Source organism: Oncorhynchus mykiss, chromosome 29 (genome assembly GCF_057628025.1).
Source record: "Oncorhynchus mykiss isolate SJ-2025 chromosome 29, ASM5762802v1, whole genome shotgun sequence".
Taxonomy (NCBI): Eukaryota; Metazoa; Chordata; class Actinopteri; order Salmoniformes; family Salmonidae; genus Oncorhynchus; species Oncorhynchus mykiss.
Window position 1 is genome coordinate 34,838,474 of NC_143050.1, and position 18,818 is coordinate 34,857,291.

The 18,818-nt window shown below is 42.2% G+C and overlaps 1 protein-coding gene across 2 annotated transcripts in view; it reads right to left on the bottom strand.

Moving 5' to 3' along the window:
* Positions 1–18,157, bottom strand: part of LOC110509667 (LHFPL tetraspan subfamily member 2a protein) — a 69,866-nt gene extending 51,709 nt beyond the window's left edge. The window contains exon 1 of one of the 2 annotated variants that reach the window (XM_021590682.3): positions 17,518–18,157. The gene's annotated coding sequence lies outside the window, so the exon portion shown is untranslated. The remainder of the gene's footprint in view (positions 1–17,517) is intronic. The other variant, XM_021590684.3, reaches the window with a different exon arrangement.
* Between the last annotated feature and the right edge of the window lie 661 nt (positions 18,158–18,818).

An 18,818-nucleotide genomic window follows, 5' to 3' on the forward strand; every position in this document is an offset into this window, starting at 1 on the left:
AGAAAGAAAGAAAGAAAGAAAGAAAGAAAGAAAGAAAGAAAGAAAGAGAGAGAGAGCGACTGGGACAACATCACTCTTGACTCTTAACTCAGGATGTGTGCTTTACATTTAAGCTACTGTACAGAAGAACATCTACTGTCGCTACCCCGTAGGGCTGGGCGATGTGGCCAAATTATCACATCACAGTATTTTTCACATTTTTGACAGTATGATTTTGTTTTTTAATAATAAAATGTCTAAATATTCTTCATGAGTAAAGCATGATCCCAGGGTGGCAACAGGTATATGCTAAGTGTTTTGATAGAGCGTTCTCTCTTCTGATTGATTTATAATGTTCAATCAAACTTCAACATGAAAATCATTGTCAGCATTTTCATCAATTTCTGCATTTCCTTCACTAATTGGTTTTAATTTCCACAATGTAAAACATTTATTTTGTCTTTGTATGCCTATTTATCATGAAGAAAGTCACTACTATTAATTATGATCCTATAGAACCATGCATCTTCTATAGAACCACTACTATTAACTATTAATTATGATCCTATAGAACCACTACTATTAACTATTAATTATGATCCTATAGAACCATGCATTTTCTATAGAACCACTACTATTAACTATTAATTATGATCCTATAGAACCACTACTATTAACTATTAATTATGATCCTATAGAACCATGCATTTTCTATAGAACCACTACTATTAATTATGATCCTATAGAACCATGTATTTTCAATGGATTCAATGGCAGTTCTTACTTTAGCCACAAGGGGCATTGTTCCGATTTCTAAAGGTGCTTTCTGGCACCTGCTCTGCCACAAAGGCAAGATTCATGGCAAAAAAGTACATGTCCACACCTTTTGCATCAGCATTGCCTCACAGGCACTATTCATGGCATAAAATGACATGTGCGCAGTGTGAACCCGAAGCTCTTGCTCGCAAATTAGCATTTCTCAGCGGTTAGCAGTCTCTTACTGGCGGGAAGAACGGACGACTGCCATACTTTTTTTTGAGTTTCATCACTCAGTTATTACATTTATAAAACATTTAACAAACAAAACATTGCAATACCGTTATGTAAGGTAAAGTAAAGATCCAAACTGGTCAGTGCATCAATTCTGGTATATAGTCAAATGCGGTTTACTGGCCAGCCCTACTGCCTCGCTGCCCCAACCAAGAAGCATAGATTAAGGAACAAACTGGATGTGTGAGAGAAGTTCAACAGAAACTGAAGTACAGATCCAAGCAAAACAGTCCCTTTTTAATGACATCATCACTTCCAATAGCGTTTAGTTGCCTCTGCAAAATCATCCTTGTTCGCCTGAATACACTCACACTTTCACTTCACTGCTGTGCAACTTGGGCCATTTAGACAGGACACCAGCTGTAATGTTGAAATACAAGGTGTGCAAACCACCCTTAGGCAATATGCACGTTGTTGATTACAGACTTTGAGCAAACGTAATGATTAGGCTAAACACACACTTTAATTTCCTCTGTCTTTATGATGGTGTGTACCTTGTATGTGTGTAAGTTGTATGTATTCCTTCATGTGTTGTAGGTGTGTGTATTTTGTATATGGTGCACTGTGCTTTCATGTGTGTGTTGCCCACAAACGACCACACACAGAGACAGATTACATCAGCTTGCAGGGATGACTCTAATAACTGAGCAGAGTACAGGCTGTGGAGTTGCACAGATGGCTGGGCAGCATCAGCCTAACAATGAGGACCTGTCTCTCTCTCCGCTAGGCCAGCTACTGCCTGATGGAAAATATCTGACCACAAACACATCTGTAACAAAGACACAGTACCTTCCAGCAGCACACTACTCTACTTGCCAGGATAGGAGAGGAGAGAATGGTTATGAACTCAATGACTGGGGGGCTTCTGGCCTGTGTGTTGCTTAGTTGACTTAGTTGACTTCATTGTTCCAACTGAGAGAATGAGCTGACTTTCCTGATTGCATGCAGCCAAGGCAGGAGAACAGAGCATAAATATGCAACACAATACGACTGCAGAGGCACACACACACACACACACACACACACACTAGTGAATACATTTGGCCTGCAGATTTAAAGAGTGCTGTGAATATGGGTCCCTGATGCCTGGAGTCAGGGAGAGACTGAAGCATGAACCAAGAATCTCACTGCCGATAGACTACTGACAGGTACTTACCAAAGTGGAAGGCCTTTCCTTCTCTTGCTAGAACAAAAGCGGTACCTGCTGCGTGCCGATCCAGTTGCGGGGGACTTGCCTTTTCTACATGTAGAATAGCAAAGCTTGCCAATGGCCAACAACTTGACAACAAAGAGGGAAAAAGAGGGCATTTTCTCCGTACATCCACGGCTAAATGACATGAGCCAGTCACATTTCATATGCAATGTGGGCTATGGGATGTTGCACACAAAACAAAATCATTCCTCCAAGATTTTGGAGAGTGAATGAAATAGTTTCTTCGTCATCAGTTATCTAGCTGTGGCCATCTGGCTATGATCATCAAGTACTTTCTACAAAAGAAACAGCAACGTTAGCACAGTTAGCACAGTTAGCGAGCTAACATTGGAATCGAGACCATTAGCAACACACATTGCCAGACAACGTTACTGCTACCTTCTTGTTGGGAGTATTTTAACAAGGTTGAGAGGCTGACGACTTCAAAGTTGCTGGGGTGAACACAAAACGAGATTGACAGCCGACACACTGTTCAGAGGTGCTAAGTACTGTCGGGAGGCAAACGTTTGACAAATCCCACCGGTGTGTCTGAGCTATAATGTGTTCTCTGATAGACTTAGCATGGACACACACGCGCAGAGGCATGGCTAATAACTGTCCTATAATAACGGATGGGGAGGTTAACACTCCTGTAATGGACCTGGGCCAACCCTGACTCTCCCAGGAGAAAACATCCACTATTGGACCAGACACATTTCCTCCTTCCACTCTTCCTTCCAGGTCGAGACTAATCCTATTTCTGTTCTTCCTGAGTATTGACTGTGATCCATTTCTATTGTATTCCATTGGAATTCAATACTTCTCAGCAGAAAAGAAGCCACACCTAGTCCCCCCCCCCTCCCCCCAGGAATCTGATGGCTTTACATTAACAAGGCCATAATGGAGCCTGTAATGCCTCTAATACACCTTCCAAACCAAGATGCTTTACCACCAACCTTTCTTTTATATACAGTGCCTTGCGAAAGTATTCGGCCCCCTTGAACTTTGCGACCTTTTGCCACATTTCAGGCTTCAAACATAAAGATATAAAACTGTATTTTTTTGTGAAGAATCAACAACAAGTGGGACACAATCTTGAAGTGGAACGACATTTATTGGATATTTCAAACTTTTTTAACAAATCAAAAACTGAAAAGTTGGGCGTGCAAAATTATTCAGCCCCCTTAAGTTAATACTTTGTAGCGCCACCTTTTGCTGCGATTACAGCTGTAAGTCGCTTGGGGTATGTCTCTATCAGTTTTGCACATCGAGAGACTGACATTTTTTCCCATTCCTCCTTGCAAAACAGCTCGAGCTCAGTGAGGTTGGATGGAGAGCATTTGTGAACAGCAGTTTTCAGTTCTTTCCACAGATTCTCGATTGGATTCAGGTCTGGACTTTGACTTGGCCATTCTAACACCTGGATATGTTTATTTTTGAACCATTCCATTGTAGATTTTGCTTTATGTTTTGGATCATTGTCTTGTTGAAAGACAAATCTCCGTCTCAGGTCTTTTGCAGACTCCATCAGGTTTTCTTCCAGAATGGTCCTGTATTTGGCTCCATCCATCTTCCCATCAATTTTAACCATCTTCCCTGTCCCTGCTGAAGAAAAGCAGGCACAAACCATGATGCTGCCACCACCATGTTTGACAGTGGGGATGGTGTGTTCAGCTGTGTTGCTTTTACGCCAAACATAACGTTTTGCATTGTTGCCAAAAAGTTCAATTTTGGTTTCATCTGACCAGAGCACCTTCTTCCACATGTTTGGTGTGTCTCCCAGGTGGCTTGTGGCAAACTTTAAACAACACTTTTTATGGATATCTTTAAGAAATGGCTTTCTTCTTGCCACTCTTCCATAAAGGCCAGATTTGTGCAATATACGACTGATTGTTGTCCTATGGACAGAGTCTCCCACCTCAGCTGTAGATCTCTGCAGTTCATCCAGAGTGATCATGGGCCTCTTGGCTGCATCTCTGATCAGTCTTCTCCTTGTATGAGCTGAAAGTTTAGAGGGGCGGCCAGGTCTTGGTAGATTTGCAGTGATCATATACTCCTTCCATTTCAATATTATCGCTTGCACAGTGCTCCTTGGGATGTTTAAAGCTTGGGAAATCTTTTTGTATCCAAATCCGGCTTTAAACTTCTTCACAACAGTATCTCGGACCTGCCTGGTGTGTCCCTTGTTCTTCATGATGCTCTCTGCGCTTTTAACGGACCTCTGAGACTATCACAGTGCAGGTGCATTTATACGGAGACTTGATTACACACAGGTGGATTGTATTTATCATCATTAGTCATTTAGGTCAACATTGGATCATTCAGAGATCCTCACTGAACTTCTGGAGAGAGTTTGCTGCACTGAAAGTAAAGGGGCTGAATAATTTTGCACGCCCAATTTTTCAGTTTTTGATTTGTTAAAAAAGTTTGAAATATCCAATAAATGTCGTTCCACTTCATGATTGTGTCCCACTTGTTGTTGATTCTTCACAAAAAAATACAGTTTTATATCTTTATGTTTGAAGCCTGAATTGTGGCAAAAGGTCGCAAAGTTCAAGGGGGCCGAATACTTTCGCAAGGCACTGTACGAACGGTATTGCCGGCGACAAAGTCTCTACTTTTCTTTCCCGCCAACCGACCTAGTCGTGATTGGTAAAGTTCTGCCTGCGGCTCAGTATGAATTGTAGCTGTAATGGCACACACGCACTACGCTCTTAACCTCTTGATGGGTGCTAGGCAGCGCCCATTACATCTATCCTCCTGGCAGTTCTAAGCTTCGCCCATCTCTTCGCACAGCCCACCACATGCACAGTTTTCTTAACCACAACTGAATGGATCCATAATAAATTACTGTGGGAATACATCAGTGGTACTTCAGTATAAATACTTTAAAGTACTACTTAAGTCGTTTTTGGGGGTATCTGTACTTTACTTTACTGTTTATATTTAACTTTTACTTCACTACATTCCTAAAGAAATAATGTATTCTTTACTCCATAAATTTTCCCTGACACCCAAAAGTACTCGTTACGTTTTGAATGTTTAGAAGGACAGGGAAATGGTCCAATCCACTCACTTCTCAAGAGAACATGGTCATTCCTACTGCCTCCGATCTGGCGGACGCACAAAACACAAATGATTTGTTTGTACATGATGTCTGAGTGTTGGAATGGGCACCTGGCTATCCGTAGATAGAAAAAAGAAAAAGAAAAGAACACTGTGCTGTCTGGTTTGCTTAATATAAGGAATTTGAAATTATTTGCACTTTTACTTTTGATACTTAAGTATATTTTAAACAAAATACTTTTAGACTTTTACTCAAGTAGTATTTTACATGCTGACATTCGCTTTTACTCGAGTCATTTTTTATTAAGGTATTTTTACTATTACTCAAGTATGACCATTTTTGTGTGACAACATTTTCCACCACTGGAATAAATATCACTGAATTATGAAAATATTGGAATAAAGTATGCATCCAATTGTTGCTATCTGAATCGCCCAAAGTCATCCAATTGTTGCTATCTGAATCGCCCAAAGTCATCCAATTGTTGCTATCTGAATCGCCCAAAGTCATCCAATTGTTGCTATCTGAATCGCCCAAAGTCATCCAATTGTTGCTATCTGAATCGCCCAAAGTCATCCAATTGTTGCTATCTGAATCGCCCAAAGTCATCCAATTGTTGCTATCTGAATCGCCCAAAGTCATCCAATTGTTATCATTCATTTGAAGTAATATGGTGCCTTCAGAAGGTATGCATACCCCTTGACATATTCCACATTTAGTTGTGTTACAGCCTGAATTCTGAATGGATTACATGTATTTTTTTTCTCCACCATCTACACACAATACCGCATAATGCCAAAGTGAAAACATGTATTTATAAATGTTTGCAATACATGTTCGAATCCCATTTGCCACTGATTACACCTGTGAGTCTTTCTGGGTAGGTCTCTAAGAGCATTGCACACCTGGATTATACAATATTTGCACATTATTCTTTTGAAAATTCTTCAAGCTCTGTCAAGTTGTTTGTTCATCATTGCTAGACAGCCATTTTCAAGTCTTGCCATGGATTTGATTGCTGATTTAAGTCAAAACTGTAACTAGGCCACTCAGGAGCATTCTCTAGTGTATATTTGGACTTTTTGTTGTTGTTTTAGGTTATTGTCCTGCTGAAAGGTGAATATATCTCCTACAGTCGTGGCCAAACGTTTTGAGAATGACACAAATATTAATTTTCACAAAGTCTGCTGCCTCAGTTTGTATGATGGCAGTTTTCATATACTCCAGAATGTTACGAAGAATGATCAGATTAATTGCAATTAATTGCAAAGTCCCTCTTTGCCATGCACATGAACTGAATCGCCCAAAAACATTTCCACTGCATTTCAGCTATGCCACAAAAGGACCAACTGACATCATGTCAGTGATTCTCTCGTTAACACAGGTGTGAGTGTTGACGAGGACAAGGCTGGCGATCACGCTGTCATGCTGATTGAGTTTGAATAACAAACTGGAAGCTTTTAAAGGAGGGTTGTGCTTGGAATCAATGTTTTTCCTCTGTCAACCATGGTTGCCTGCAAGGAAACACGTGCCGTCATCATTTTGCACAAAAAGGGCTTCACAGGCAAGGGTATTGCTGCCAGTAAGATTGCACCGAAATCAACCAGAACTTCAAGGAGAATGGTTAATTGGTGTGAAGAAGGCTTCAGGGCGCCCAAGAAAGTCCAGCAAGCGCCAGGACCATCTCCTAAAGTTGATTCAGCTGCGGGATCGGGGCACCACCAGTACACAGCTTGCTCAGGAATGGCAGCAGGCAGGTGTGAGTGCATCTGCACGCACAATGAGGCGAAGACTTTTGGAGGATTGCCTGGTGTCAAGAAGGGCAGCAAAGAAGCAACTTCTCTCCAGGAAAAACATCAGAGACAGACTGATATTCTGCAAAAGGTACAGGGATTGGACTGCTGAGGACTGGGGTCAAATCATTTTCTCTGATGAATCCCCTTTCCGATTGTTTGGGGCATCCGGAAAAAAAGCTTGTCCGGAGAAGACAAGGTGAGCGCTACCATCAGTCCTGTGTCATGCCAACAGTAAAGCATCCTGAGACCATTCATGTGTGGGGTTGCTTCTCAGCCAAGGGAGTGGGCTCACTCACAATTTTGCCTAAGAACACAGACATGAATAAAGAATGGTACTAACACATCCTCAGAGAGCAACTTCTCCCAACCATCCAGGAACAGTTTGGTGACGAACAATGCATTTTCCAGCATGATGGAGCACCTTGACATAAGCCAAAAGTGATAACTAAGTGGCTCGAGGAACAAAATATCGATATTTTGGGTCCATGGCCAGGAAACTCCCCAGACCTTAATCCCACTGAGAACTTGTGGTCATTCCTCAAGAGGCAGGTGGACAAACAAAACCCCACAAATTCTGACAAACTCCCAGCATTAATTATGCAAGAATGGGTTGTCATCAGTCAGGATGTGGCCCAGAAGTTAATTGACAGCATGCCGGGGCGGATTGCAGAGGTCTTGAAAAAGAAGGGTCAACACTGCAAATATTGACTCTTTGCATCAACTTCATATAATTGTCAATAAAAGCCTTAGATAGATAACAATAAAAAAGGGGGTCAATGCAAATAGTCCGGGTGGCCATTTGATTAACTGTTCAGCAGTCTTACGGCTTCAAGGCCTTTGAACGGAGTATGGTAGTAGGTGACATGCGCACCGGTTTGTGTCAAGAACTGCAACGCTGCTGGGTTTTTCACCCTCAACAGTTGACCGTGTGTATTAAGAATGGTCTACCACCCAAAGGACATCAAGACAACTTGACACAACTGTGGGAAGCATTAGAGTCAACGTGGGCCAGCATCCCCGTGGAACGCTTTCGACACCTTGTAGAGTCCCTGCCCTGAAGAATTGAGGCTGTTCTGAGTGGAAAGGGGGGGGGGGGGGGGGGGTTAGGAAGGTGTCCTTAATATTCTGTACACTCAGTGTATGTGTGGGGTACAGAGATGAGGTAGTCATTTAAAAATCATGTTAAACACTATGAGTTCATGCAACTTATGAGACCTGTTAAGCAAATTTGTACTTCCTCATTTATTTAGGCTTGCCATAACAAAGGGTTTGAATACTCATTGACTCAAGACATTTCAGCTTTTAATTTTTTGTAAACACAAAATCACAATTTAATACATTTTAAATTCAGGCAGTAACACAACAAAATGTGGAAAAAGTCAAGGGGTGTGAATACTTTCTGAAGGCACTGTACTACTGTAGCCTCACAGGAAGTCTCCCTGACAGGAGACATTTTGTCATTTTTATTAGGATCCCCATTAGCTAACGCCATAACGCTAGCTAATCTTCCTGGGGTCAAAAACCAATTAACCAGACATTACAAACAACCACAAATCAAGACTTCACAATCATTCAACAAGTAGACAATACAGACAATTCAAATACCTGACAGGGAACACATTTAACATTCAATCGATACTTTCTATTTCCTGTCCAGTCATATGATCTATCACATTAGATGTTCTTTTATTTTTTTCTTGAAGGTCGATTTACTTTTTGCCTGAAAAATATGGATTGGTAAAGAGTTCCATTCAGCTATTGCTCTATATAAAACTGTAGATTTAATGAGATTTGTCCTTGGCTTGGGTCTTTGCCTGTCTGGTTTGCCTGAAAAATACTGTGTTTTTTGGAAAAATATAACATTCCTAAAGAAAATCAGAAAACTGGATAGTAATTTGTTTTCAACATGAAGACATGAGAGATTCTCATGCATTTGACTAATATTCATTCAGATAGACCAATTGAAGAGGTAATCTGGCAGCCCTGTTTTGAGCCATTTGGAGCTTTTTAAAATCTTTCTTCGCTACAGATGAACATATAACTGGACAGTACTCTAAGTGTGATAGGACCAGGGATTGAAACAAAGTAGAGTAGAGCACTGCAGGTTTATAGACAATGGAAGGGGGGAGGGGTTAACAGGGAATGAGAGAGAGGAAGGTGAGCTTGAGGTGAAACTGAAACTGTGTCAGTTCATTCTGTGTTTGTTTAGTGACTGAAAGTGTGTCAGTGCCCGGCTGTCCTTCACAGCACCTGAGATTTCACCAAACAGGATGCATCTGTTGATTAGGAGAGGAGAGGCTGTACAGTGGTGATATAACTGCTTTGGCTGATTCCAGCTGAATTCAATTAGTCCTGTATTCATGAGACAGAGGGATATGAGTTCTGGGGCCTCGGGACACTGTGCTGTTTTATGTGGGTTTAACTGGAGGTATGGTCATTGCCAAACAATCAGACTGAATCTGTCTCTGTCGGTTATTGGTTCAGAGCTCACAGTTTGTCCTTGGGCAGACTAACATGAACAATTGGGAGACAATAAAAACACGCTTCATGTCATTGAATCTGCTACGGCATGCGCATGCACATGTGTGAGAGTGTGAGTGTGTGTGTGTGCGCGCGGCTGCATCTGTCTACAGTCCCCTAGGTGATGTATCATTATATCCCGCCCCCTGTCCGATCCAGTGTGACAGCTCTCCAGTCCCCTGCAGCAGCAGCAGCTAACCCTGGAGACTCTTTCGTGCTGCAACAAATGCGTTCCCAGATGCACACACCATTAATCCTACACTATTCATTACACAGAGAGACCTGGTACACACCACTAACCTGGCCTATACACAGTGACCGGGGCCCTTGGCTTCCATTCAAACAGTGGGCCTTATTCACTCAAAATACAATATCAAAACACTAGCTGTCCATGCTTCTTGCACTGAGAATATGATTCTATTTGGATTGATTATCTATAATAAAAGGAAATCAATAGAAAAATATGAACTATGTGAAACTATGCAAAACTGAGTAAAAATGTACAGGGACAGTGCACATTAATCAACGTTTCAGTAAAAGTGCAGGTTTTAGCCAGCCGGCTAATTTTCAACCGCAGTCCCTGGGCAGGTTAAACACAACTCAACTACTTTAATTCAATATACGACTGTTGGTTGGTTAACCTTAGCCCTGACACTTCCACATCGACTCTTTGATTGAATAGTGCCCAGTGTGTGTAAGTCATGATCACCTATTGAGTCAGATACCCTTCAACACCTAACTAGCAGACCCTGGTTTACAGTTGGAACTAACTCATAGACTTAGAGCTCTCGCATCTCCCTGAAACACCGTATGGCTTGAAAAATCACCTAACACTAGTCTGGAAGAGGACAGCCCGTCTTTAGCACAACTTGGTGGGCCAAGAGGAGAGAGAGAAAGAGAGAGATCCCCCAACCAAGGATGGCCTATAGCAGCACCTAGATCTTCTGCACAGATTCTGTCAGATCTGGGCCCTGACGTTAAATCTCAGTAAGACTGGTGTTCCAAAAAACATCAGCACCACAGGTAACTCCCACAAAGCTGTGAACAATCTAAAAGACATGGCAAGAAGGGCCTTCTACGCCATCAAAAGGAACATAACATTTGAATCTGGCTAAAAATACTTGAATCAGTTATAGAACCCATTGCCCTTTATGGTTGTGATGTCCGGGCTCGCTCACCAACCAACAATTCACAAAATGGAACAAACACCAAATTGAGACTATGAAGTCTGCAAAAACATCCTCCGTGTACAATGTAAAATACCAAATAATGCATGCAGAGCAGAATTTGACCAATCCACGCTAATGATCAAAATCCAGAAAAGAGACGTTAAATACTACAACCAACTAAAAGGAAGCGATTCCCAAACCTTCCATAACAAAGCCATCACCTACAGAGAGATCTAGAGAACAGTCCCTTAAGCAGCTGGTCCTGGGGCTCTGTTCATAAACACACCCCACAGAGCCCCAGGACGGCAACAGCAACACAATTAGACCCAACCAAATCATGAGAAAACAAAAAGATAATTACTTTACACATTGGAAAGAATTTAACAAAAAAACTGAGCAAACTGGAATGCTATTTGGCCCTAAACAGAGAGTAAACAATGGAATAATACCTGACCACTGTGACTATGTACAGACTCAGTGAGCTTAGCCTTGCTATTGAGAGAGGCCGCTGTAGGCAGACTTAGCTCTCAAGAGAAGACAGGCTACGTACACACTGCCCAAAAAACAAGGTGGAAACTGAGCTGCACCTCCTAACCTCCTGCCAAATGTATGACCATATTAGAGACACAATATTTCCCTCAGATTACACAGAACCACAAACTTTTTGAAAACAAACACAATTACGATAAACTCCCATGTCTATTGGGTAAAATACCACAGTGTACAATCACAACAGCAAGATCAAACAAGAAAACAAACACCAGTGTAAATACAACCCATATTTATTTTTATTTATTTTCCCTTTTGTACTTTAACTATTTGCACATTGTTATAACACTGTATTCATACATAATCTGACATTTGAAATGTCTCTATTCCTTTGAAATTTCTGTGAGCGTAAATGTTTACTATTAATTTTTGATTGTTTATTTCACTTTTGGATTATCTATTTCACTCGCTTTGGCAATGTTAACATGTGTTTTCCGTGCCAATAAATCCATTTGAATTGAACAGAGGAGGAGGAGGAGGAGAAAGACAGAGACCGCTATGGCAGTTGGTTTCCGTCTGTGGCGCTACGATGGCCCTAGCTGCTGGTGATAATGACCGCTGAAGGCTTGCTAATCCAAACTGAAGTGGAGTAGTCATGGTGACAGGGAAAGAGAAGAGGACAGATCAGTCATAAACTAACTGTTAGCTAGAAAAGAGTTTGGTCAGCGCTTGGTCAGACTTCTTGACTTCTACAGGAGGGGGGAGTTGATTTCTGCACCACGGTGAACAGTTCTATCTTTCAGATGTTACCCAGCTACGAACAAAAACACATAACACTCATATCACAAAGCCTGATGAACCACTACAATCATGTAGCCTGTCATCTTCAACACCTGTACCAAACCCGACTCAAAGCACATTGTTCGTAAACAGACGCACACCAAATGATAATCTCCTTATCACCATGCGCAGAGGGCCAGATGTTTCTGATTGGCTGTAATCTCTCTCTTTCATTAGCATACAGCTGCGAGGCCGAGGCCCGGGTCACTTGAGTTTCAGCCAATCAATATCCATAAACCCCGGACAGAACGTCTGCTGCCACGGCAACCTAAGGATGGCTGAAAGGATCCTTCTGCAGGGAACTCAGAATCCATAAAGGAAAGAATGTCCATTGTCCTCAAGTGTCACATCGGCAAAAAGGGAACCAGTTTTAGTGGATCCCCAGACTAGTATGTTACATGTTGGCTACACTGAGCATGTTACATGCAGAAATAAGAGATCGGCACATTACTTCCCACACAAACCGGGAATACAAACAGCTAATCTGAATCTAATTTCTATGATAGACCAGCTGGGAACGGCTGATGTCCGTCTGTCCGTAGTTCCCTGAGACTGACCCATTGACAGACACAATGGGACAAAACCCCAACTCGCCTCTGCTTGTTCAGCCAGACAGACTGGAACCTCCCCGGTCCTGCCCTCTAACCTCCTCCCTCACCCACCTCCCCTCCTGTCAGTCAGTCTCCGGATATCTTATTCTTAGGAAGAGAGAGAGGAGAGAGAGAGAGGGAGAGGAGAGAGAGAGGAGAAAGAGAGAGACTTGAAATGTGTTAATCTTTTTCAAACCTTTGTGATGTAATGTTTACGGTTAATTTCCAACCGTGTTTTGTTGATTTTATTTTGTGTCTTGTTTATTGTGAATTCCACTTGCTTTGGCAATGTAAACATATGTTTCTCATGCCAATAAAGCCCATTTGAATTGAATTGAAAGAGAGAGACAGAGAGAGAGAGAGAGAGAGAGAGAGAGAGAGAGAGAGAGAGGGTAGTTCTTTGTTATTGTGTGGGCCCCTCCCTGCTGGTTTCCCAGTAAAGGGACCAGGCTGGGGGCCGGTAGGCGCCAAGAGGAGGTCGGGAGTGTCTGTTGTACCCCCAGCAGAGCCTCATCTCTGGGAGCCACATGAGCCCAAAGGACGGTGGGAGAGGAGGGAGAATGTGTCAGAGTATGAAAGAGTGTAAAGCAAAGTACACTCAGGGAAAGGGAGAGAAATAGAGGAGAGAAGACAGATTCACTCCAATGCTGCCTAATCTTAACAGTGTGCGTGACAGAGAGAGAGCAGAGGAGAAAGAGAGCGAGAGAGAGAGAGAAAGAGAGACTGAGCGGCTGAGACAGAGAAAGAATGTGGTATTCACTATTCTATACAGTGCTACACATTACTATGATCTGTGGAAGATGGCTCTGAGGATGAAATCTAAAAAGAAACTCTTTATTTCTTTCGACCATCGTGGAAAAACTCCATCACCTTAACTGCTTCCACTCCTTTGGCCCTTTACACAGCAACGACCCCGGTATACTGTAAAGCATTTACACACAGTGTGTACACACACACACACACCCAGGCCCTACTTTTCCACTGTGCTCTGCTGACTAAAATCGTGTGACACTTTTCCATCCAGAGCCTAATGTAGGAGAGCATCTCCCAACCCTCCCTCGGACAGACAGACGGCTGCTTTTAATTCAATCACAAAGTCTCCTTTCGGGAGGCTGTGATGGAAAACCTCCTAACGTAATGTGACCCAGTTAGTCAGTCAGTAGGTTCCGCCTGCCCGTGTTCCAACGCAGCCCTCCTCAAAGTCACTCCGGTGGTTTTACTGTCAATTAACTAATCTTCGGGAAACAAAAGGACGTTGAAAAAAAATCTTCCTTTTGCGCGTTGGGATCGCTTAGAGGGTTCCTGGGGGTTGTTGTTGAAAGGCTTCCACTGACTTGCACACAAACATCAAAGAATATTGTAGAGGGGGTAAAAGAAAAAAAAACTAAGACTATGTCAAAACCAGATGCTGCAGTGAATCAGTGAAAGTGAAACTTCTCTTCTTTTACTCTTCTATTCCCCCTCCTGCATCTGTAACATGTTAGTTTGAAGCAGTATGATGCAAACAGTGGTTGAAGGGGCTGACCAGTACTGAAACTCTAACCTACTGCTTGAGTAACAGCATCTCTTATAGAACACCAGCTCTTACCCACAACCCCTGGTATGGAAAAAAGTAAGAAGTAAAGTCGAGTACGGCGTGTTACTGAGACCCAGTTCATTCCCCTTCAGGCAATCTGACGCAAACCAAACAGCCATGTTATAAGCCCCATCTCCTCTAGTAGTGAGTAGTGGGGTCCTGTTGTGCCAAACTGTACACCAGATGTGGATCCCTGCCTCCACACTACAGCCTGACCCCTGACCCCACAGATTCCATTTAATCAGCCAATTTCACAGGCCTGTCACACCGAGCCTGTGGTCCAGCCTCGGGTTTCACACACACACTGATAGAGAAAGGATCTGATTTCAGCTAAGAACCGTCTCCAAATACTCTCTACCAGTACCCCCTTTATATAGCATCGCTATTGTTATTTTACTGCTGCTCTGTAATTATTTGTTACTTTTCTTTTTTTTTTGTATTCTTCTTAAAACTGCATGGTTGTTTAAGGGCTTGTAAGTAAGCATTTCACTGCTGTATTTGACACGTGACCAATAAAATTGGATTTGATTTGAAATACTGATGTTAACTTAATCAATTGAGCAAATGTTTATATTTGAAAAAGGCCCGACCACTGAGGGCATGAAAAAGGTGCGCACCAAACCCTCCAATTGAAAGTCGCTTTAAGTGTCGCCACGCCAAAGGGGAACATATTGACGAAAGCTATAAACTGAGGTCAGGGGCCTGGACTGATGACATACACATGTCGACAATGTCATCAAAGAGCAGAAAAGCTGAAGTTTGGAGAGCAGACTATGTGGTCTGTATGAACTGGTTGCCAGTCGAAGTCCGCAGAGTTTTTTTTATATGACGTTAAAAGAATCGCCAACTGCACTCACAGCACCAGGCAGGCCGCAAAAAAAGCAGAGGCTGGTAAGATTTTTTCCACCCTTTGATAATTCACCATTCTGTTTAGGCAAAGGGAGAAGAAGAAGAAAAACCAATAACATTAAAGAACTTTCCCAAGGCAACTGCTGCACTCCTAGCCTGCCCAGACAGCCAGCAGGAGGAAGTGGATATTTTCCCCTTTTCCTGATGCCAGAGCTGAACCGAGCAGAACAGTGGAGCCTTCTCCAGCAGGCCTATAATGATTGTTGCCTGTTTGATTCCAGTTTTTTTTTTATTGGTCCAAACATGGAGCTCTGAGGGACGCCACGTGCTTCGGACCTCCAGCATTAACCACAGCCAGTCTTCCACTCCACAACCGGTCTTCCAATGGCTGCCATCTTTATTGTTAGACACAGGTGAGTCCCCATTGAATGATGTGGCATCTTCTGACCAAGATCACACAGTGACTGTGCTGCAGCATGCCACTGCCACGCAGTTGGCTACAGTGTGACAATGAATGGTAGCATGTTTAGCTATTTACTTTAAAGGTCCGGTCTTTCTAAATGTGTCTCGGGAATTTCATGCAAGTACTGTGACGGGAAACATAGAAAATGACAAGAGAAAAGTAAGAGAGAAACTTAACACTAGGACTAGAACTGCTACTCTCTGTTATTATCTATGTGTAGTCACTTTAATAACTCTACCTACATGTACATATTACCTCAATTACCTCGACTAACCGGTGCCCGCGCACATTGACTCTGTACCAGTAACCCCTGTTTATAGCCTTGCTTGTTATTTTACTGCTGCTATTATATTACTTGTTCCTTTTATTTCTTATTCTTATTTGTATTTTTTAAACTGCATTGCTGGTTAGGGGCTTGTAAGTAAGCATTTCACTGTAAGAATACCTGTTGTATTCGGCACATGTGACTAATAGAATTTGATTTGTTCTTAGGTGAATAGTTATTGATTCCCTAACGACTGCTGCTATAGACACCCCTTAAATGGCTTGAGCCTTGGGACAAAAACAAGCATTCTCATTCAACACAGTGCCACATCCACTATTCACACAAATCAATATTTTACTGCAGCACTTCAGTTTGGATTATTTAGACAATTGTATTGGCAGCCAACTCCCCATGCAGAGCTATGGGATGGCTAACTAAGGAAAGGGGAGAGGGCCAGGCTGGCCTATATAGCAGATCTCATATATGAGATGGTTTTCATGGGACACAATCTCTATATCACTGCTATTATGAGGTTGACAATACAGGGGTCCAAAAGGCTTCACCGTAGCCAGTAATATAATATTTCTTACCCCCCAGGGCTCTCCCACACATAGGCTTACAGAAGTGCACGTGCTCACGCACACAGGTGGGATATGGTTCCAGGTTGTTGCTTTGAAAGGGGGGATGGGGAGTAGGGTCAGGAACGACAACAACAAAACTCTAGCAAGTTGCCTATTTATGACCACTTCAGTCTCAAAAGCCCATCTAGGAAAGATATGTCCTCTCCTTTTTGGACTTCTTTTTTTTAGTTTGACATGAATTAGCCCTTCAGTTTGACAGATCAGCATTCTAGTTGGGATATTCCACCAAAATCACAGTTCAGGGAGTTCCCTCTGGACCATTTAAGATCAGCCAAACTGGCCAGCCACTAGGTCAGAGAAAAAAAGAAGCTACTTCTGCCTCAGTGACAACACCCCCATCTGCATTTGTTCACATTATGAGTTGGATGTTTTCCAGGTATAAATAGGCTGTGTTTTTAAAATCAAATGTCGTTCATTCCCGTAGGGAAAAAGATTAGAGCATAGTATAACTGCAGTACGCTGCAAATACTGCCTTCAAAATAACACGTGTGTTTCTACTGCAGTAATTTTGCAGTGTAACTTCAGTTAAAGCGCAGTATAACTGCAGATCAACTGCATCTAAAATACAACAGCCCACTGCAGTTACTGCACTTTTACTGCAATTTCAAACTGCTAATCTTTTTTTGTAAGGGCAATATTTTTTGTTGTGCGGGCATATATACCTTTTCTCTGTGTCCTATTATTGACGTGTAATTTGTTCAAAGTTAATTTGACGGAAACTGCTGAAATAGCTATCGGGCGTACATACACAGGCCTAATAACATTGTAATAACATGAAAAATAATGGAAGAGTAGAATGTGAAACGTTGCCTGGCAAACTTTTCGTCAATCTGGTTTCCCCACAACGCCGAACCAGCCGCTCCCAGACAAATGAAAACAATTACATTTACTGTGACATTTCCTCTAAAGTAATCTAAGCATTGTTGAAAATACATTGTATAGGAAATCAGTGTAAGTGAATAGCGGGAATAGGCTATAGATGAAAAACGGATTGAATGGCAAAAGCAAAATAAATCATTCTCCCTACTTACGGGTAGGTTTTCCACGTTTTGCAAAACGTCCAGCGATGAATATGGGCGCTTTTCAATAAAAAAAATCCAACTGGCGGAAATAACTTTTTAAAACCACTATTTTTGCGTTACACGTTTCTTTGTGGATAATGCCGTGTGCTGCCTCTACCCACACGATTCCTTGGTCCAAGTCTATTTCTACCCCACGCTTTCTCTCTTCGACCACGAATGAGTGAGGCGCAAGCGGTTTTCTCCGGACCAGTCTGCTTACATCTGAGAGCGAGTGACGTTATTCTCGTGTTACCGTTTAATCTCTCTCTCTCCGTCTCTCTCTCTCTCTCATTAAAACTTTCTAGTTTTACTGGAGGACGTTTGAGGGGAGTTATGCCCTGTTCTGTGTGCCCATATGAGTTAACCCTGCTCCATTCCTACATGATCTTATGCCATGCGCACTCATGTCGTAGTTGTGTGGTCAACACAAGTCAATGTCATTCAGGTTGAACACTTCACGTTCTTCAGAGGAGCCAGAGTAGTTAGAGGTCATAGCCATACTACATGTATTACTGCAGTGAAAAAGGCAACACTGAAATCCTAGTTGAACCTACTTGACTTATGTGAATGGTTGTACTGTGCCATCTCCCATTCACACGTAGTCTCTAGTGCTTGTGGTCTGGTGCGTTTTAGTCCGAATGAATGGAGAGATGGAGCCCATTCATAGCAGATATCTCAGTTCAGGGTTGTGAATGCGCCACATTGGAAAACAGGAATAGGAAGAAATAACAGCTTTTGTGTATTAGTTGACATTGTGTTAAGTTTACAGGGCAGAGGAGCAGGGAGAATGGGCTGTTGCGACTGGGGGAAGGAACAACTGGTGCCAGGAACTCTCAAACGTATAATTGTGCTTCTTGAAATGTGAATGAAGCTGGGAAAAAGTTACTGGTACAGGGACTTACTACTGAGCAGATTCAACCAAGGAGGTTTGAGGAAACCACATCCTAAAACCATCATCACCAGATTAAAATGGTTGACAGGCTTTTATAGTTAGCTACTTTGAGTAGTTTCCTTTAAAAAAATATGTATATATATATATTTTGATTAAAGAAAATACAACACCCTCAAAATAGCTTGAAATAAAACCACCATGTAAGTAGTACTTTTGATGTAACTTTTGATGAAGAAGTTGACACACACTCACATCAAGGGCATTCTTGACACAGTCCTTGTGACAGCAGAGAGATAAGGGCAGTGGGCTGTCTCCAGCTCAGTTTGTTTACAGTGGAGCAGAGCTCTGTGTCTTTGTTATGACTACACACACACACACA